Below are 17,355 nucleotides of genomic sequence, written 5' to 3'. Positions count from 1 at the left end.
ATCATCATTTTTTGAGCCCATTACACGACCCACTTTATAATGCTCTGGTATGAAATTCAATATGGGCCTAAAAATGAAGCCCGTTATATAAGCTCGAATGAATGCTTAAAATATCCAAATAAAAGGCCTAATAAAAGATTCCTTTTTAAGCCCATTAGTAGTTATTAAAAAAACAAAAAAAATTATAAAATTATTAAATAAAAAACCAGATAAAAATGTATAAATTGTTAAAAAATTAAAAAATAAAAAGTTTGAATCAAAATGGCCCAATATGAAAGTTCAAATTAGCCATAACAAAGTAAAAAAGATTTAAACCCAAAAAAATGCAAGGCCCAAATCTTGTTGAAGGCCCAAATGTGGTAAAAAATGGGGCCATCAGTTTAACTTTGTTGAAGGTAAAAAAGCCACGTAAAAAAAATGCATGAACGAGGTGATACGTGGAGAAAATGGAAATGAAGCTCGTGGAGGCATAAAGGCAAAAAAAAAAAAAAAAACCCGAAAAAGAAAACTATAAGGGATGTGAGGCATGATGATAGTAGAAAAATGAGGAAGAGGGAGGCTTTTGCATGAAAAGAGAGAAAATTTAAAACATAAAAAAATAAAAAATAAAAAATGGCATTTAAGCAATAAAGGGGATCACGAGAAAGACCAAAAGCATTCAGGTGCTAGACCAAAAGAGCACTAGAAAAAAAAAGTAGTAGCAAAAATAAAAAGCAAGCAGTAATAGTAAAAAATGAAATGGGTGAAGGCAGTAATAGAAAAACAAGTCAAAAAACCAAAAAAAAAAAGAAATTGAACAAAAAAAATGAGAAAAAGTAGAAATAAGCAAAGAGGAGAAGGAAAAAACTAGAAAAGGCATGAGTGGAAGCAATAAAAAAAATTAAATAAAAATGAAAACACCAATAGCAACAAAAAAAAAGTGGAACAAAAAGAAAAAGGTAAATCAACAAGCAAAAAATTGGGTGTAAAAAATTTGAAGTAGGAAATAAGAGGTAGTTTTTTCTTCTTTCATTTCTTTTTCAAATGCATATAATATAAGTTTATTTTATGTATAAAAGCCTAAGTCTTAATTTCATTTGTTGTATGGGGGGTCTCTTTGAAAACCAATGAACAATTTTACTAAGTTGGTTTTGGAGAAAGTGTTTTAAGTTTTTTTTTTTTTTTGTTTTTACCTTAATGCATCAAGAACTTTAAACTCTATCTTGATTGAAATAGGTCAATTGTGATGAAAAAAAAAAAAGGGACCTTTTATTTGGAAAATAGAAAGCTTTTAAAAAAAAATGAAAACATGCAAAAATGAACACAAAAAAAAAAGGCAAAGGTTTTGTAAAGTTTGGAACAAAAAACTACTTTGCATGTGATAGCCCAAGGTCTATTTTCTTCCAGTCATTTGCCAAGTCTTCAATTTTCATTTTGGATGCATGCAATTTAATCATTCTTTTTACATGAGTTTGCGGTAGGCAACTTAAAGTTTGTTCTTGTCTTTTCTTTGCTTGTTGATTTTGTGTATAGCTTGTTTACAAAAGCCTTTGGTTTCATTCTGCTTTATGTGTTTTGGTTTTTTTTTTTTTTCATATACAGGGTTTGTATGTAGAAGTTTAGAACCCTATCATTCTTCACGTCTGCTAATTTGTGTGTTTAGGGAAGGCTTTGCATGTTTATGATTTATCTCTATATGTTAGCCAAATATGAAATAAAAAAAAAAAGTTTAAAGCTTTGGCTTTTTGTTTTAGTTTAGGCTTCTTGTTTTGGGTTAGGGATGGACCACCAAATTTATCTTTTGTATTGGCCATACATATTTCTTTTGTGAACTTAATTATAAATTAAATTTTATGTATTTTTAATTTCTTTATGGTTTAAATTTATATGTTTATTTTAATTTTCATATGATTTAATTTTATATGTTTTAATTTATTTTTGATGCAATTCATCTTCACGCACTTTAAATTTTAAATGAAAATAAAATAATAATAATAATAATAATAATAATAATAAATGCTTCTAAAATATATAAAAATAATATAAAAGTTTTTACATCCCTATCTAAATATTGAAGGGATTTAAAAATTATATTTTAAAATTTAATAATTTCACCTAAATGTTGAGAAATTATTAAATAACAAAAGATAAATAATAATAATAATAATAATAATAATAATGTGAAAAAACTAAGAAATAAATCAGTATGAAAACTGAATAAATGTTGAAAAATTACTTATTGAGAATTATACAAGAATCTTAGGTTTATATACAACTAACTAGGGGTTAAACTAGAAAATTAAATCTTCTTAAAAAACTAATCCTATAACTGAGGGATTGTCTATCCTAATTTTAGGGATACAAATACTTAATTCTAGAGATACGAATATAAATATACAAATTACAAGATTACAACCAGCTGTAAATAAGTGTTTTCTTACACTCTCCTTCAAGCTGGTGAATAGGTGTTTCTCATTCCCAGCTTGAAAATAATTTCTTGAAATGTTGCACTATTGAGACCTTTAGTCAACACATCTGCAAGTTGACCCTTGGTTGATACATAAGGTGTACAAATCAACTTGCTGTCTAGTTTCTCTTTTATGAAATGTTGATATACTTCAATGTGTTTTGTTCTATCATGTTGCACAGGATTGTGTGCAATGCTTATTGCAGACTTGTTATCATAGTGAAGCTCGTGGAAGAATGATGGCAAAAAAAAAAAAAAATTGAAAAAGAAAACTATAAGGGATGTAAGGCACGGTGATAGTAGAAAAATAAGGAAGAGGGAGGCTTTTGCATGAAAGGAGAGAAAATTTAAAACATAAAAAAATAAAAATAAAAAAGGCATTTAAGCAATAAAAGAGATCACGAGAAAGACCAAAAGCATTCAGGTGCCAGACCAAAAGAGCACTAAAAAAAATGAAAGTAGTAGCAAAAATAAAAAGCAAGCAGTAATAGTAGAAAATGAAATGGGTGAAGGCAGTAATAGAAAAACAAGTCAAAAAACCAAAAAAAAAAAGAAATTGAACAAAAAAAATGAGAAAAAGTAGAAATAAGCAAATAGGAGAAGGAAAAAACTAGAAAAAGCATGAGTGGAAGCAATAAAAAAAACTAAATAAAAATGAAAACACCAATAGCAAAAAAAAAAATGGAACAAAAAGAAAAAGGCAGATCAACAAGCAAAAAACTGGGTGTGAAAAATTTGAAGTAGGAAATAAGAGGTAGCCTTTTCTTCTTTCATTTCTTTCTCAAATGCATATAATATAAGTTTATTTGATGTATAAAAGCCTAAGTTTTAATTTCATTTGTTGTATGAGGGGTCTCTTTGAAAACCAATGAACAATTTTACTAAGTTGGTTTTGGAGAAAGTGTTTTAAGTTTTTTTTTTTTTTTGTTTTTACCTTAATGCATCAAGAACTTTAATCTCTATCTTGATTTAAATAGGTCAATTGTGATGAAATAAAAAAAAGGGACCTTTTATTTGGAAAATAGAAAGCTTTTAAAAAAAATGAAAACATGCAAAAATGAAGTCAAAAAAAAAAAAAAAAAGGCAAAGGTTTTGTAAAGTTTGAAGCAAAAAACTACTTTGCATGTGATAGCCCAAGGTCTATTTTCTTCAAGTCATTTGGCAAGTCTTCGGTTTTCATTTTGGATGCATGCAATTTAATCATTCCTTTTACATGAGTTTGCGGTAGGCAACTTAAAGTTTGTTCTTGTCTTTTCTTTGCTTGTTGATTTTGTGTATAGCTTGTTTACAAAAGCCTTTGGTTTCATTCTGCTTTATGTGTTTTGTTTTTTTTTTTTTTCATATACAGGGTTTGTATGTAGAAATTTAAAACCCTATCATTCTTCACGTCTGCTAATTTGTGTGTTTAGGGAAGGCTTTGCATGTTTATGATTTGTCTTTATATGTCAGCCAAATATGAACAAAAAAAAAAAAGTTTAAAGCTTTGACTTTTTGTTTCAGTTTAGGTTTCTTATTTTGGGTTAGGGATGGACCACCAAATTTGTCTTTTGTATTGGCCATACATATTTCTTTTGTGAACTTAATTACAGATTAAATTTTATGTATTTTTAATTTCTTTATGGTTTAAATTTATATGTTTATTTTAATTTTCATATGATTTAATTTTATATGTTTTAATTTATTTTTGATGCAATTCATCTTCATGCACTTTAAATTTTAAATGAAAATAAAATAATAATAATAATAATAATAATAATAGTAATAATAATAAATTCTTTTAAAATATATAAAAATAATATAAAAGTTTTTACATCCCTATCTAAATATTGAAGGGATTTAAAAATTATATTTTAAAAATTAATAATTTCACCTAAATGTTGAGAAATTATTAAATAATAAGAATAATAATAATAATAATAATAATAATAATGTGAAAAAACTAAGAAATAAATCAGTATAAAAACTGAATAAATGTTGGGAAATTACTTATTGAGAATTATACAAGAATCTTAGGTTTATATACAACTAACTAGGGGTTAAACTAGAAAATTAAATCTTCTTAAAAAACTAATCCTATAACTGAGGGATTGTCTATCCTAATTTTAGGGATACAAATACTTAATTCTAGAGATACAAATATAAATATACAAATTACAAGATTACAACCAGCTGTAAATAAGTGTTTTCTTACACTCTCCTTCAAGCTGGTGAATAGGTGTTTCTCATTCCCAGCTTGGAAATAATTTCTTGAAATGTTGCACTATTGAGACCTTTAGTCAACACATCTGCAAGTTGACCCTTGGTTGATACATAAGGTGTACAAATCAACTCGCTGTCTAGTTTCTCCTTTATGAAATGTTGATATACTTCAATGTGTTTTGTTCTATCGTGTTGCACAGGATTATGTGCAATGCTTATTGCAGACTTGTTATCATAGTGAAGCTCGTGGAAGAATGATGGCAAAAAAAAAAAAAAACTAAAAAAGAAAACTATAAGGGATGTAAGGCATGGTGATAGTAGAAAAATAAGGAAGAGGGAGGCTTTTGCATGAAAGGAGAGAAAATTTAAAACATAAAAAAATAAAAAATAAAAAAAGCATTTAAGCAATAAAAGAGATCACGGGAAAGACCAAAAGCATTTAGGTGCCAGACCAAAAGAGCACTAAAAAAAATGAAAGTAGTAGCAAAAATAAGAAGTAAGCAGTAATAGTAGAAAATGAAATGGGTGAAGGCAGTAATAGAAAAACAAGTCAAAAAACCAAAAAAAAAAAAAGAAATGGAACAAAAAAAATGAGAAAAAGTAGAAATAAGCAAAGAGGAGAAGGAAAAAACTAGAAAAGGCATGAGTGGAAGTAATAAAAGAAACTAAATAAAAATGAAAACACCAATAGCAAAAAAAAAAAAATGGAACAAAAAGAAAAAGGCAGATCAACAAGCAAAAAACTGGGTGTGAAAAATTTGAAGTAGGAAATAAGAGGTAGCCTTTTCTTCTTTCATTTCTTTCTCAAATGCATATAATATAAGTTTATTTGATGTATAAAAGCCTAAGTCTTAATTTCATTTGTTGTATGAGGGGTCTCTTTGAAAACCAATGAACAATTTTACTAAGTTGGTTTTGGAGAAAGTGTTTTAAGTTTTTTTTTTTTTGTTTTTACCTTAATGCATCAAGAACTTTAAACTCTATCTTGATTTAAATAGGTCAATTGTGATGAAATAAAAAAAAAAGGGACCTTTTATTTGGAAAATAGAAAGCTTTTAAAAAAAATGAAAACATGCAAAAATGAAGTCAAAAAAAAAAAAATGGCAAAGGTTTTGTAAAGTTTGAAGCAAAAAACTACTTTGCATGTGATAGCCCAAGGTCTATTTTCTTCAAGTCATTTGCCAAGTCTTCGGTTTTCATTTTGGATGCATGCAATTTAATCATTCTTTTTACATGAGTTTGCAGTAGGCAACTTAAAGTTTGTTCTTGTCTTTTCTTTGCTTGTTGATTTTGTGTATAGCTTGTTTACAAAGGCCTTTGGTTTCATTTTGCTTTATGTGTTTTGTTTTTTTTTTTTCATATACAGGGTTTGTATGTAGAAATTTAAAACCCTATCATTCTTCACGTCTGCTAATTTGTGTGTTTAGGGAAGGCTTTGCATGTTTATGATTTGTCTCTATATGTTAGCCAAATATGAATAAAAAAAAAAGGTTTAAAGCTTTGACTTTTTGTTTTAGTTTAGGTTTCTTATTTTGGGTTAGGGATGGACCACCAAATTTGTCTTTTGTATTGGCCATACATATTTCTTTTGTGAACTTAATTACAGATTAAATTTTATGTATTTTTAATTTCTTTATGGTTTAAATTTATATGTTTATTTTAATTTTCATATGATTTAATTTTATATGTTTTAATTTATTTTTGATGCAATTCATCTTCACTCACTTTAAATTTTAAATGAAAATAAAATAATAATAATAATAATAATAATAATAATAATAGTAATAATAATAATAAATTCTTCTAAAATATATAAAAATAATATAAAAGTTTTTACATCCCTATCTAAATATTGAAGGGATTTAAAAATTATATTTTAAAAATTAATAATTTCACCTAAATGTTGAGAAATTATTAAATAACAAAGATAAATAATAATAATAATAATAATAATAATAATAATAATAATAATAATAATAATAATGTGGAAAAACTAAGAAATAAATCAGTATGAAAACTGAATAAATGTTGGAAAACTGCTTATTGAGAATTGTACAAGAATTTAAGTTTATATACAACTAACTATGGGTTAAACTAGGAAACTAAATCTTCTTAAAAAACTAATCCTATAATTGAGGGATTGTCTATCCTAATTTTAGGGATACAAATACTTAATTCTAGAGATACAAATATAAATATACAAATTACAAGATTACAACCAGCTATAAATAAGTGTTTTCTTACACTCCGCTTCAAGCTGGTGAATAGGTGTTTCCCATTCCCAGCTTGAAAATAATTTCTTGAACTGTTGCACTACTGAGACCTTTAGTCAACACATTTGTAAGTTGACCTTTGGTTGATACATAAGGTGTACAAATCAGCCCACTGTCTAGTTTTTCCTTTATGAAATGCTGGTCTACTTCAATATGTTTTATTCTATCATGTTGCATAAGATTGTGTGCAATGCTTATTGCAGACTTGTTATCATAGTAGAGTCTCATCGGTCCATCTCACTTGATCTTCAAGTATTGTAGGATAATCTTTAACCATAGTAGTTCACAATTCCTTGAGCCATTGCTCTGAACTCTACTTTAGACTTGATCTTGCCACCACATTCTGTTTTTTACTCCTCTAAGTCACAAGATTACCACCTAAGAAAGTGCAGTAGCCTAAGGTGGATCTTCTATCAGTTACTGAACCTGCATAATTAGCATCTGTATATGCTTTTAGAACTAACCCCTAATTTTTTTTGAATAATATACCTCTTCCAAGATTGGCCTTCAAATAGTGCAATATACGGTAGACAGTCTGTAGGTGCACTTCTTTAGGACTATGCATAAATTGACTTACCACACTCACAGCATATGCTATATCAGGTTTAGTATGTGAGAGATAAATGAGTCTTCCAACTAATCTTTGGTACATCTCTCTATTTACAGTAGCATCTTCATTAGCTTCTCTAATTTTATAATTAGGATCTATAAGGGTATTTGTAGGTTTACATGCAAGCTTCCCAGTTTCTTTCAGAAGATCCATCACATATTTCTATTATGAGATGAAAATACTATGCCATGAGTGAGCTACAATTCCGAGGAAGTACTTCAATATCCCTAGCTCTTTTATCTCAAATTCTCTAGCCAAACACTATTTTAGAGATTCTCTCTCTTTTTCATCATCTCCAGTTACAATTATATCATCAATAGACACTAATAGAACTGTGACTCTCCCTGAATTAGAGTGCTTGATAAACAACGTGTGATCTCCTTGACTTTGTTTATATCCCATTGCTAGCATCACTTTGGCAAATCTCTAGAACCAAGCTTTAGGAGACTGTTTAAGGCCATATAAAGCTTTTTTCAACCTACATACTTTGTTTGCTTCTAGATGACCTCCAAATCCTGGTGGAACCTTCTTATATATTTCTTCTTCCAAATCATCATGTAGAAAAGCATTCTTCACATCAAATTGTTGAAGCTGCCAATTGTAATTTGCAGCCAATGATAACAAAATCCTAACTGTATTCATCTTGACAACTGAAGTAAAGGTTTCCTGGTAATCCACTCCATAGGTTTGTTTGAGTGTAGCCTTTAGCCACTAACCTAGCTTTATACCTTTCAACAGTACCATCTGCCTTGTATTTTACAATGAAAACCCATTTTTACCCCACTGGATTTTTTCTTTTAGGCAACTCTACCAGTTTTCATGTCTGATTTTTCTCTAAGGCCTCCATTTTTATTTTCATGGCTTGCCTCCATTTCTCACTGGATAATGCCTCGGATAATGTAGTTGGAACAGAAATAGTGTTTAGGCTCACAAGAAAATTTTTGTGGGATAGTGAAAATTTTTCAAATGACATAAAATTAGAGATTGGGTATAGTGGATGCTTGGTACATTTTCTGGTTCCTTTCCTAATGGTAATAGGCAGATCATAATCACTATTTATAGTTTTAGGAGATTCATGCTCATTTTGAGAAACAGAGTTAAAAACTGTAGTTACCTCATTTCTAGAGTTAGGATCAGGTTCTTGGACTGGTATTGGTTCAGGATCTGAAACTTTTCTTCTTGAGTACATCTGTAATTCTTTCATAGAATCAAGAACAATATTATCCTTTGTCACATCTTTCATATTTGGAATGGGTTCAGACTTAAATTCAATGTTTGACTTGGGCTCAACAGAAACAGGTTTCGACTCAGAAGAATTAATTGGTGTAAATGTTGAAGAAGAGAGCAAATCAAGCAAAAAGAAATCTTTATCCTTATCTTCCATGAATGAAATCTCCCCCTGAAGATAAGGTTGAGTAAAAAATGATTTATTTTCTTTAAAAATGACATCTGTAGACACATAAAATTTTTTGGTAGGAGGATGATAGCACTTATATCCTTTTTGAGTTAAAAAATACTCCATAAAAATACACTTAATCGCTATTGGATCCAACTTTCCCCTATTATGACTATGAACATGAACAAATGATGTACAACCAAATATCTTAGGTATGAGATTGTTTGTGGTATTGAGGTTGGGATAAAATTGTAAGAGTAGTACCATAGGAGTTTTAAATCCCAAAACCCTTGAAAGTAACCTATTTATAATATGTGTGACAGTGAGAACATCTTTTCCTCAGTAAAATTTAGGTACATTTGCTTGAATAAGAAAGGCTCAGGTTGTGGTTAGTAAATGATTGTTTTTCCTCTCTACCACTCCATTCTACTGTGGAGTATTAACACAAGATGACTCATGGATAATCTCTTCTTTTTGGAAATAAGTAGATAGACTCTGGTTGAAGTAGTCTCTTGCATTATCAGACCTAAATCTCTTGATTCTCACTCCAAATTGATTTTGGATCATGTTTTGGAAGCTTAAAAACACACTATTTACATCTGATTTGGATTTAAGTAAAAAAACTCAAGAGACCCTGATACAATCATCTATGAATGAAACAAACCATCTCGTACCAAAAATATTAAGAATTATAGAGGGATCTCAAATGTCACTATGAATCAAGTAAAATGGAGTAGAACTTCTTTTGTTATTGATTGGAAAAGACACACGTCTATGCTTTGCAAGTTCGTAAATATCACAATGAAAATCTTCGACATTTAATCCTTTGAACAAAGAAGGAAACATATTTCTCAAGGTTCCAAGAGAAGGATGTCTAAGACGAAAATGATAAAGCTAGATTTTATCTTTATTGGAAGATTTTTCAGAAAGAAATGACAAAGGTAAACTATTCTTGATACTACTTGTGTTATTTGATATCTCAAGATAGTATAGTCCATCCTTTTCCTTAGCAAGTCCAATCATCTTTCCCGAACTTTGATCCTAAAATTCACAATAAGAGGGATAAAAAGTTACTTTGCAATTCATATCTCTGGTAAGTTTTTGTATAGATATCATATTAGTAGACAATCCAAGAACATGAAGAAAATTTTTTAGAACCAACGAGGGATTAACTTGAACATTTCCTAATCCTGCCACTGTGGTAAGTGAACCATCTGCAACAACAATTTTCTTATTACTAGGACACAGGTTATATGTACTAAACTTTTGTGAGGAATGTGTCATGTGGTCTGTGGCTCTTGAATCAATGACCCAAGAACTCATAATAGGCTTAGCCGAGACATTTAATCCATTAGAACTAGAAGCTTTACCTGAACTAGAAACCTTACCCAAAGAATATACCACAGTAGGCTTTTCAAGGATTTTCAATAAGTTTTTCAGCTTTTTAATCTCTTTCCTATCAAACTCTCATTGTTTCTGAGACATCTGTAGTACTTCAATGATTTTTTCAATTAACATTTCCTCAAATTGGGTGGTAGTGATATTTTTCTTTGAAAGGGTTCGGTAATGAAGGCCTAAACAGGATTCGGCAATGAAGGCTGAAAATTTTGCTTCCCAAGAAGAGCCTGAAACTCTAATACTATGTTGAAAAACTAAGAAATAAATCAGTATGGAAACTGAATGTATGTTGGAAAACTACTTATTGAGAATTATACAAGAATCTTAGGTTTATATACAACTAACTAAAGGTTAAACTAGGAAACTAAATCTTCCTAAAAAACTAATCCTATAATTAAGGGATTGTTTATCCTAATTTTAGGGATACAAATACTTAATTCTAGAGATATAAATATAAATATACAGATTACAAGATTACAACCAGCTGTAAATAAGTGTTTTCTCACAAATAATAATAATAATAATAATAATAATAATAATAATAATAATAATAAAATTTTAATGAGAAAGGAAAATAACTAAAACATATAAAAATTAATTTTTGGAAAACATAAAAAATGAGTTTGCTCTAAAAGTCTGCCTTAATGTTGGAGATTTTAAGAATGGTTCATAAATTTGTGAAACTCTAAGTGAAACGTAGACCAAAACTTTAAGTGCAACCCTAATGTGAAACCTTAAAATGAAACCCTAAAACAAAACTTTAAAACGAAATCCTAAATTTTAGGTGAAGCTTGAAACTTTAGGTGAGACCCTAAACTATAAGTGAAACCCCAAGACCCTTGGTGTCATAACATATAGATTTGTGTACCTACCGCTAGATATGGATTGAAGGAGTCACCACCAATCTTTTTTGTTAAGGTGTGATTGGCCAGTTGATCGAATCTATCCTATTTAAAGAGAAGTTTCAAGATTGACTTAGGTTTCTTTAAATAGTAGATTTTATTCCACAAAATTAGATTTCAAATTCAAGAGTGGGGTTATGTGTGAAGAAGGTTATAGTACCCTCGCAACACCTATCCAAATGATGGTGCTAGTTTGATTTCAAATTATCCAAGCCTTTACCATATTTATGATTTATCAAACTATTTAATATTAAAAATTAATCTTAAAATTACTCTAATAATTTAGTAGCAATTTAAGATAATTTTCTCACCTCAGAAGTATTCATGGAGACTAGTGTCCTGCCTTGAAGAGACTCCATCATCGGATTCATTTAAATTTTAGTTAAAGAAATAATCAATAAAATCTTTCAATAGTTTGGTAAGATTTACTTTGATGTAAATCTTCTAATAGTTTGGTGAGGTTTTATTATAAAATTATTTTTTAGAAAATATAATATATTAAAATCTTCTAATAGTTTGATAAAATTTAATTTAAGATGCAAATCCTCCAATAGTTTGGCAGGATAAAATACAAAATATTACTAACAATATATATTTTTTAAAATTAATTTATGAAGTTTTTCAATCAATTGGTGAGGGGTTTTTTTATTTATATATATATTTGAAATAAATAAAATTATAAGGTTTTCCAATATGTTGGTAAAACCTTATTTAAAAAAAAAATGATTACCTTTCAATTTATTGGTGAGGCTTTTATTTAAAATTTTATTTTGTTATATAAAAATGTTTTTTTTAAGAATACTAAAAACAATAGACAAATAAATAAATGAATGAATAAGTAAATAAAATAACATATAAAGAAAAGCAAAATTACCTGCAATTGGCTTGGCATGGCAGTTGAAAAAGATGGTTACAGGCACAAATCAACTTGAGTAGTTGGGAACTCGACTTTTGGTGTAGCTCAGGTCAATGTAGCAAATGAGTAAGTGGGTCAAAACCAAGTTGCGTTGAGGTTTAGGTCTAGAAAACTAAACCTAGAAATCCCTAAAATACAAAACCCTATAGAAATTCAAACCCAAAAACACCAAATCCCAATTATAGAAAATCTAAACAAATCAAACTTATAACCTAAAATCTTTTGGTTGCTAAAAAAATTTCTCTCTTTTCTCTCCAAAGTTTCTGTATAATCTTTTTCTCCTTTTTCTTTTTCTTTTAAAAGTTTCTATATATATCCTTTTTTTAATGATCCCCCTCTTTATGTATGGCTTCTATTTATTTTTAGGGATTGAATCCCTTTAATTTTGGAAAATAAATCAAATTGATTATGATTTTATTGCAATTTTGTAATTTGTGATTTAATTTTAAGTTTCCCCTTTTATAGACTTGCATGAATTAAGCCAAAATAACTCGTTTTTTTATTTCTCTTTCTCTCTTTCTATTTTTTTTTTGAAAACAAGTAAAATCAAATCAAATCAAATTAAAATTGAAAAATTTCCTATTATGCTCGAAGCTTCATTTTTTATGTTAAAAAAAATCTTAGACAAATAGGGTGTCTACAGTTGCCCTTTTTTGCATAGTTTCTATGAAACAAGAATTGCACAATGACAAAAGATATTCATTTTGTTTGGGTTTGAAAAATCAAATCAAAATTCAAAGTTAAAATGATTTGGACAAAGTTAAATTAGAATATGAAAATGACTGAATTGAATCAAAGTAAAAAATGAATAAGGTGTGCCAAAATGAAGATAACTGGGATTGAGCAATGAGTTAAAAAATTAAAATGATCTGGACCAAGCTGAGATAAAAATGAATGACAAGTATCAAATCACGAGTCAAAAAAATGACATGATCTGGATTGAGTTGAGATTGAAAATAAGTGATTCGGATCGAACAGCAAGTCAAAAAAATAAAATGATTTAGACCAAGTTGAGATAAAAATGAGTGACCAAGATCAAATTGCAAGTAAAAAAAATAATTTGGACTGAGTTGAGATAAAAAATAGCTAACCAGGATTGAACAACATGTTAGAAAAAATAAAATGATTTGGACTTAGGTAAGAAAAAAAAATCAGTTACCGAGATAAAATCACGAGTAAAAAAATAACATGATTAGGATTGAACCAAGATCGAAGATGAGTGACCAAGATTAAATCATAGGTCAAAAAAATAAAATTCAAAATTTTAGCTTGAAATCCAAATATTCACAATTTGGAAATTCAAAGATTTGTCAGGTTCCATAACGGAAGTTGAAAGATCACAATATTCCAAGTTTCACAAAAAAAAAAAAAAATTGCAAAGATTTAAGATTCATAAAGGTTTGTAGATTTGTAAGAATTTCAAGTTTTGCAAGAACTTCATATTAACAAAAATTTTAGCTTTATAAGAACTTTCATCATTGTAAAGATTTGCAAATTGTAATTTACATATTGAAATTAAAGATTCACATTCAAGAGATTTTTGTTAGTGATTTACATCCAAAATTCAAAGTTTCATATTTGAAAAATTTATGGATTCACATAAAAAATTTCAAGGCTCACCTCCAAAATTCAAATTTCTCATTTGAAAAATTCAGAGATCCACACCCAAAAGTTAAAGGTTTTCCTTTGAAAAATTTAGAGATTCACATCAAAATTTTTAAAAATTCTCATAAGAAAATTTTAATATTTCACAACAAAAAATTCAAAGTTTCTCATCCAAAAAATTTCAAGGTTTCACATCCAAAATTTCAGAATTCTTATTTGAAAATTTTCATGATTCATATTAAAAAAAATTCCTTTAAACTGAAGCTCTAGAACTTTAAAAGTTTGAAAATTTTTTATTGTCCAAAAATGAAAGATCTTTCTTTTTCGAGGAATCAAAAGTAAAATATTTTCTTCCAACAAAAATAAATGTCATGCTAATAATACAAATGCCTTCTAAAAGCAACAAAATGCTACAATCCAAATTCTCACTAAATGTTGCAAATGCTAGTGTCCTATTATAATTCAAATGTTCTCTTCACGATGCAAATGTATGCCTCAATAATGATACGAATGCAATTATCACAATGTATGTAATGCAAATGTCACTAAATCAATGTCATGAAATTCTAATCATGGTAACAAGGTTCTAAAAATGCCACCATTCCTTTTTAACTTCTCAGTACTAATAATCTGAAAACAAATTTTGTCAATTACTTTATGTCATTCTTTCATCTGGTCATAACTCACAGGTCATGTCAACAATTTATCACTGAATTCATCATTAGGTCACCTTGTTTGCCCTTTTTAAATAATTTTTTCAAGCTTTTTTCACTTCTTGCATCTTGGATTGATTTTCAAAAGAATGAAAAAATCTTTTATGAACTTTGTCATTCATTTATTTACCATTATTTTAATTCAAGACAAATATGATACATTTCCTTGATTCATTCAGGGGATGTACATTTGACTAAGAATTAGGAAAATGGTTCTTTATTATTGAAAGAAAAAAAGGTGTGGTCAAGAACAATTCAAAGATAAATAAAAGCAAAATGTTGTGACTGTGTAAATGGGATATTAACATTCAAAATAAATATTGTCTAGACAATTTTGAACTCCAACTCAGAATCTTCTTTCAAAAACACATTCAATTGATATTCTCAATCTTTAGATATTATCCATATCCCTAGGATCTTCAAGTGAAGCTATATTTCTAAGTTTTTATCTTTACTTAAACCGCCCTCTTAGGTTTTCAATTTAAGTCTTCATTTTTCTTTCTTTTTCTTTTTTTTTTTTACTTTTACTTTTGTTTTTTTCTTTTTCATTTTGACATCTTTTTTGCTCACTCATTTCTCATATTTTCTTCTCATTTATTTTTTCCTTTGATCCATCAATGATACTTTGATCAAAATCCTAAACAATTCAATGGCAAATTTACTTTAATTCAATTCATGACTCTTTAATTCGAGTATTTATATTCGATTAAAATGAACTTTTAAGGGACATAATATAGGCTATGGTGAGGGGCTATGAAAGAAATGGACAAAACAAGCCCACATTATATTTGAAAGGTTATTAAACAAAGAATTATTTCTTTTTATGTGGAGCATATTGGCATTTTGCCATATCAATTTCTCTTTCATTTTTTTCTTTTTTTTTTATTTTCCTTTCATTATTTTTCAAGAAAAAATTTGAGCACAATAGGGCTTTGCCGTTGAAATCACAAGGATAAACAAGCTTTTCAAACTTTACCCCCAGTATGGCGGTGATCCTTGGTTACGGTTCCTAAAAAAACAATTTAAAAGGCTCAAACAGGGTAGTAAATGATAATTTTACTTTTTTTATTAAAGGATAGAAGAAAGATGGCCATTTCTCTTCTCAAACATTAATATTTTCAATGAAGAATATTTATTGATTAAGAGCAAACTTGTGAATGAATAATTATAAAGATCATGTATTGTATCACTTTCAAAATTTTTCATTAGATTTATCTTCCATTATGGTAGTCACATGTGGCATTAACATTGTACCATTTGGGATATGGTGGTTTTAATGGCTTCAAAAAGATTGAGGATACCAGGTGATTCTTGATCAATTTTAGAAATAGCTTAGTATAGGTTATAGGTATAGGATCAATATGAACTTTGTCTTGTTACCCCTAGATCTTCCTAAACTACTCGATTGTAATGCCTTGAAATTGGCGTATTGTTAAAACTAGGCCCATATGTAGGTATTTGAAAGGTAGATTGATACAATCCCAGAGTGATGTTGTTCATGGTTGGGTAATAAGGCTAGTAAAAGACTTGTGCAATATTAGTGGCTACTAGATAGTAAAGAGGATGAACATATTATGGATATGAAGCATAATTTCTGGATTACTGCCCCTTAGAATTCACTATTTGGGTTTTATCTTTTTTTTCCCTAAGCATCCCACCTTTCTTGGTACTACTGGCCTTTCCCTCCTCAAGCTTGCCATTCTTGATGGCATTTTCAAGAATTTCCCTTAAGATTACCATGTCAGCAAAGTTCTTTATTATGTTCCCTATCATTTTTTCATAATAATGTGCTTTCAGGGTGTTAATGAATAATACTATCATTTTTTCTTAGTTAGAGAAGGTTAAACTTGAGCAGTTATATCCCTTCATTGTTGGGCATATTCTTTGAAGGACTCTATTGTCTTTTTTTCCATGCTTTGTAAAGAAAGGCGATCAGGTGCCAAGCCTACGATGTGGTAGTATTAATTAATAAATGCTCGAGTAAGCATATTCTAAGAGTGGATGCAGGTTCATTTAATTGAACATACCACCTTACAGCTAAGCTAGTAAGGCTGTCTTAGAACACATGCATCAATAGCTTTTCATCACTAGTATAGGTAGTCATCTTTTGACAATACATAGTGATAGGTGTGATCGGGCACTTAGTACCATTATACTTTTTAAACTCAAGGACCTTAAACTTTGGTAAAATTAAAACATCTGGGACCAAGCAGAGGCCAGTTACATGCATAGAGCCATAAAAGTCTATGCTTTTGACAGCATGTAGTCTCTCTTCTAGCAAGTTCATCTTGTGTTTAGACTTTGAGTCCTCTAAACTTTTGACCACTTTCAATTTCAGCTTCTCATTCACCTTAAGGTCATTTAAGTTAGAGATTAGAACTAGTTCTACTGCCTTTTTAGTAAAGATAGGATTAACAGAACTTTATAATTACTTTTGAATTAGGGCAGATGGCATTTCTATGTAAGTGTACCCTGCATGGAATGTGAATTGCTATAATGATATGCCTTGAATGGATTGGGCTTGATATGGTTGACAGCTAAAAAGATATAAAGGGTCAACAACATCCCACAATGAATGGTCTTTAGGTCTAGCCCCTTCCTCTACAGTCTTCCCTTGTTTAGCTTGCTTAACTCTTTTAGAATTTTGCTCAACTACCTTTTAAGCTCTTCTTAGACCCTCCTAACTTCTCAATACAAATTGCCTTGTCTTGTTCCATTCTTCTAGCTTAAGCCTAGGTATTGTACTTGTGGTGAGTTAGTCGAGCTATTTTTAAATTTTAATTTTTCATAATTAGGGTGCAGATTTAGGGTGATGTTTATATGACTATCAAATTATGCATGAGATTGAATCTAGAGATGCATAAATGCAACAAGGAGGATTTAATAATGTGAATACA

The sequence above is a fragment of the Durio zibethinus genome, chromosome 17 (assembly GCF_047325235.1).
Source record: "Durio zibethinus cultivar Kanyao isolate XHJ-2024 chromosome 17, ASM4732523v1, whole genome shotgun sequence".
Lineage (NCBI taxonomy): Eukaryota > Viridiplantae > Streptophyta > Magnoliopsida > Malvales > Malvaceae > Durio > Durio zibethinus.
This window is presented reverse-complemented; position numbering follows the sequence as displayed.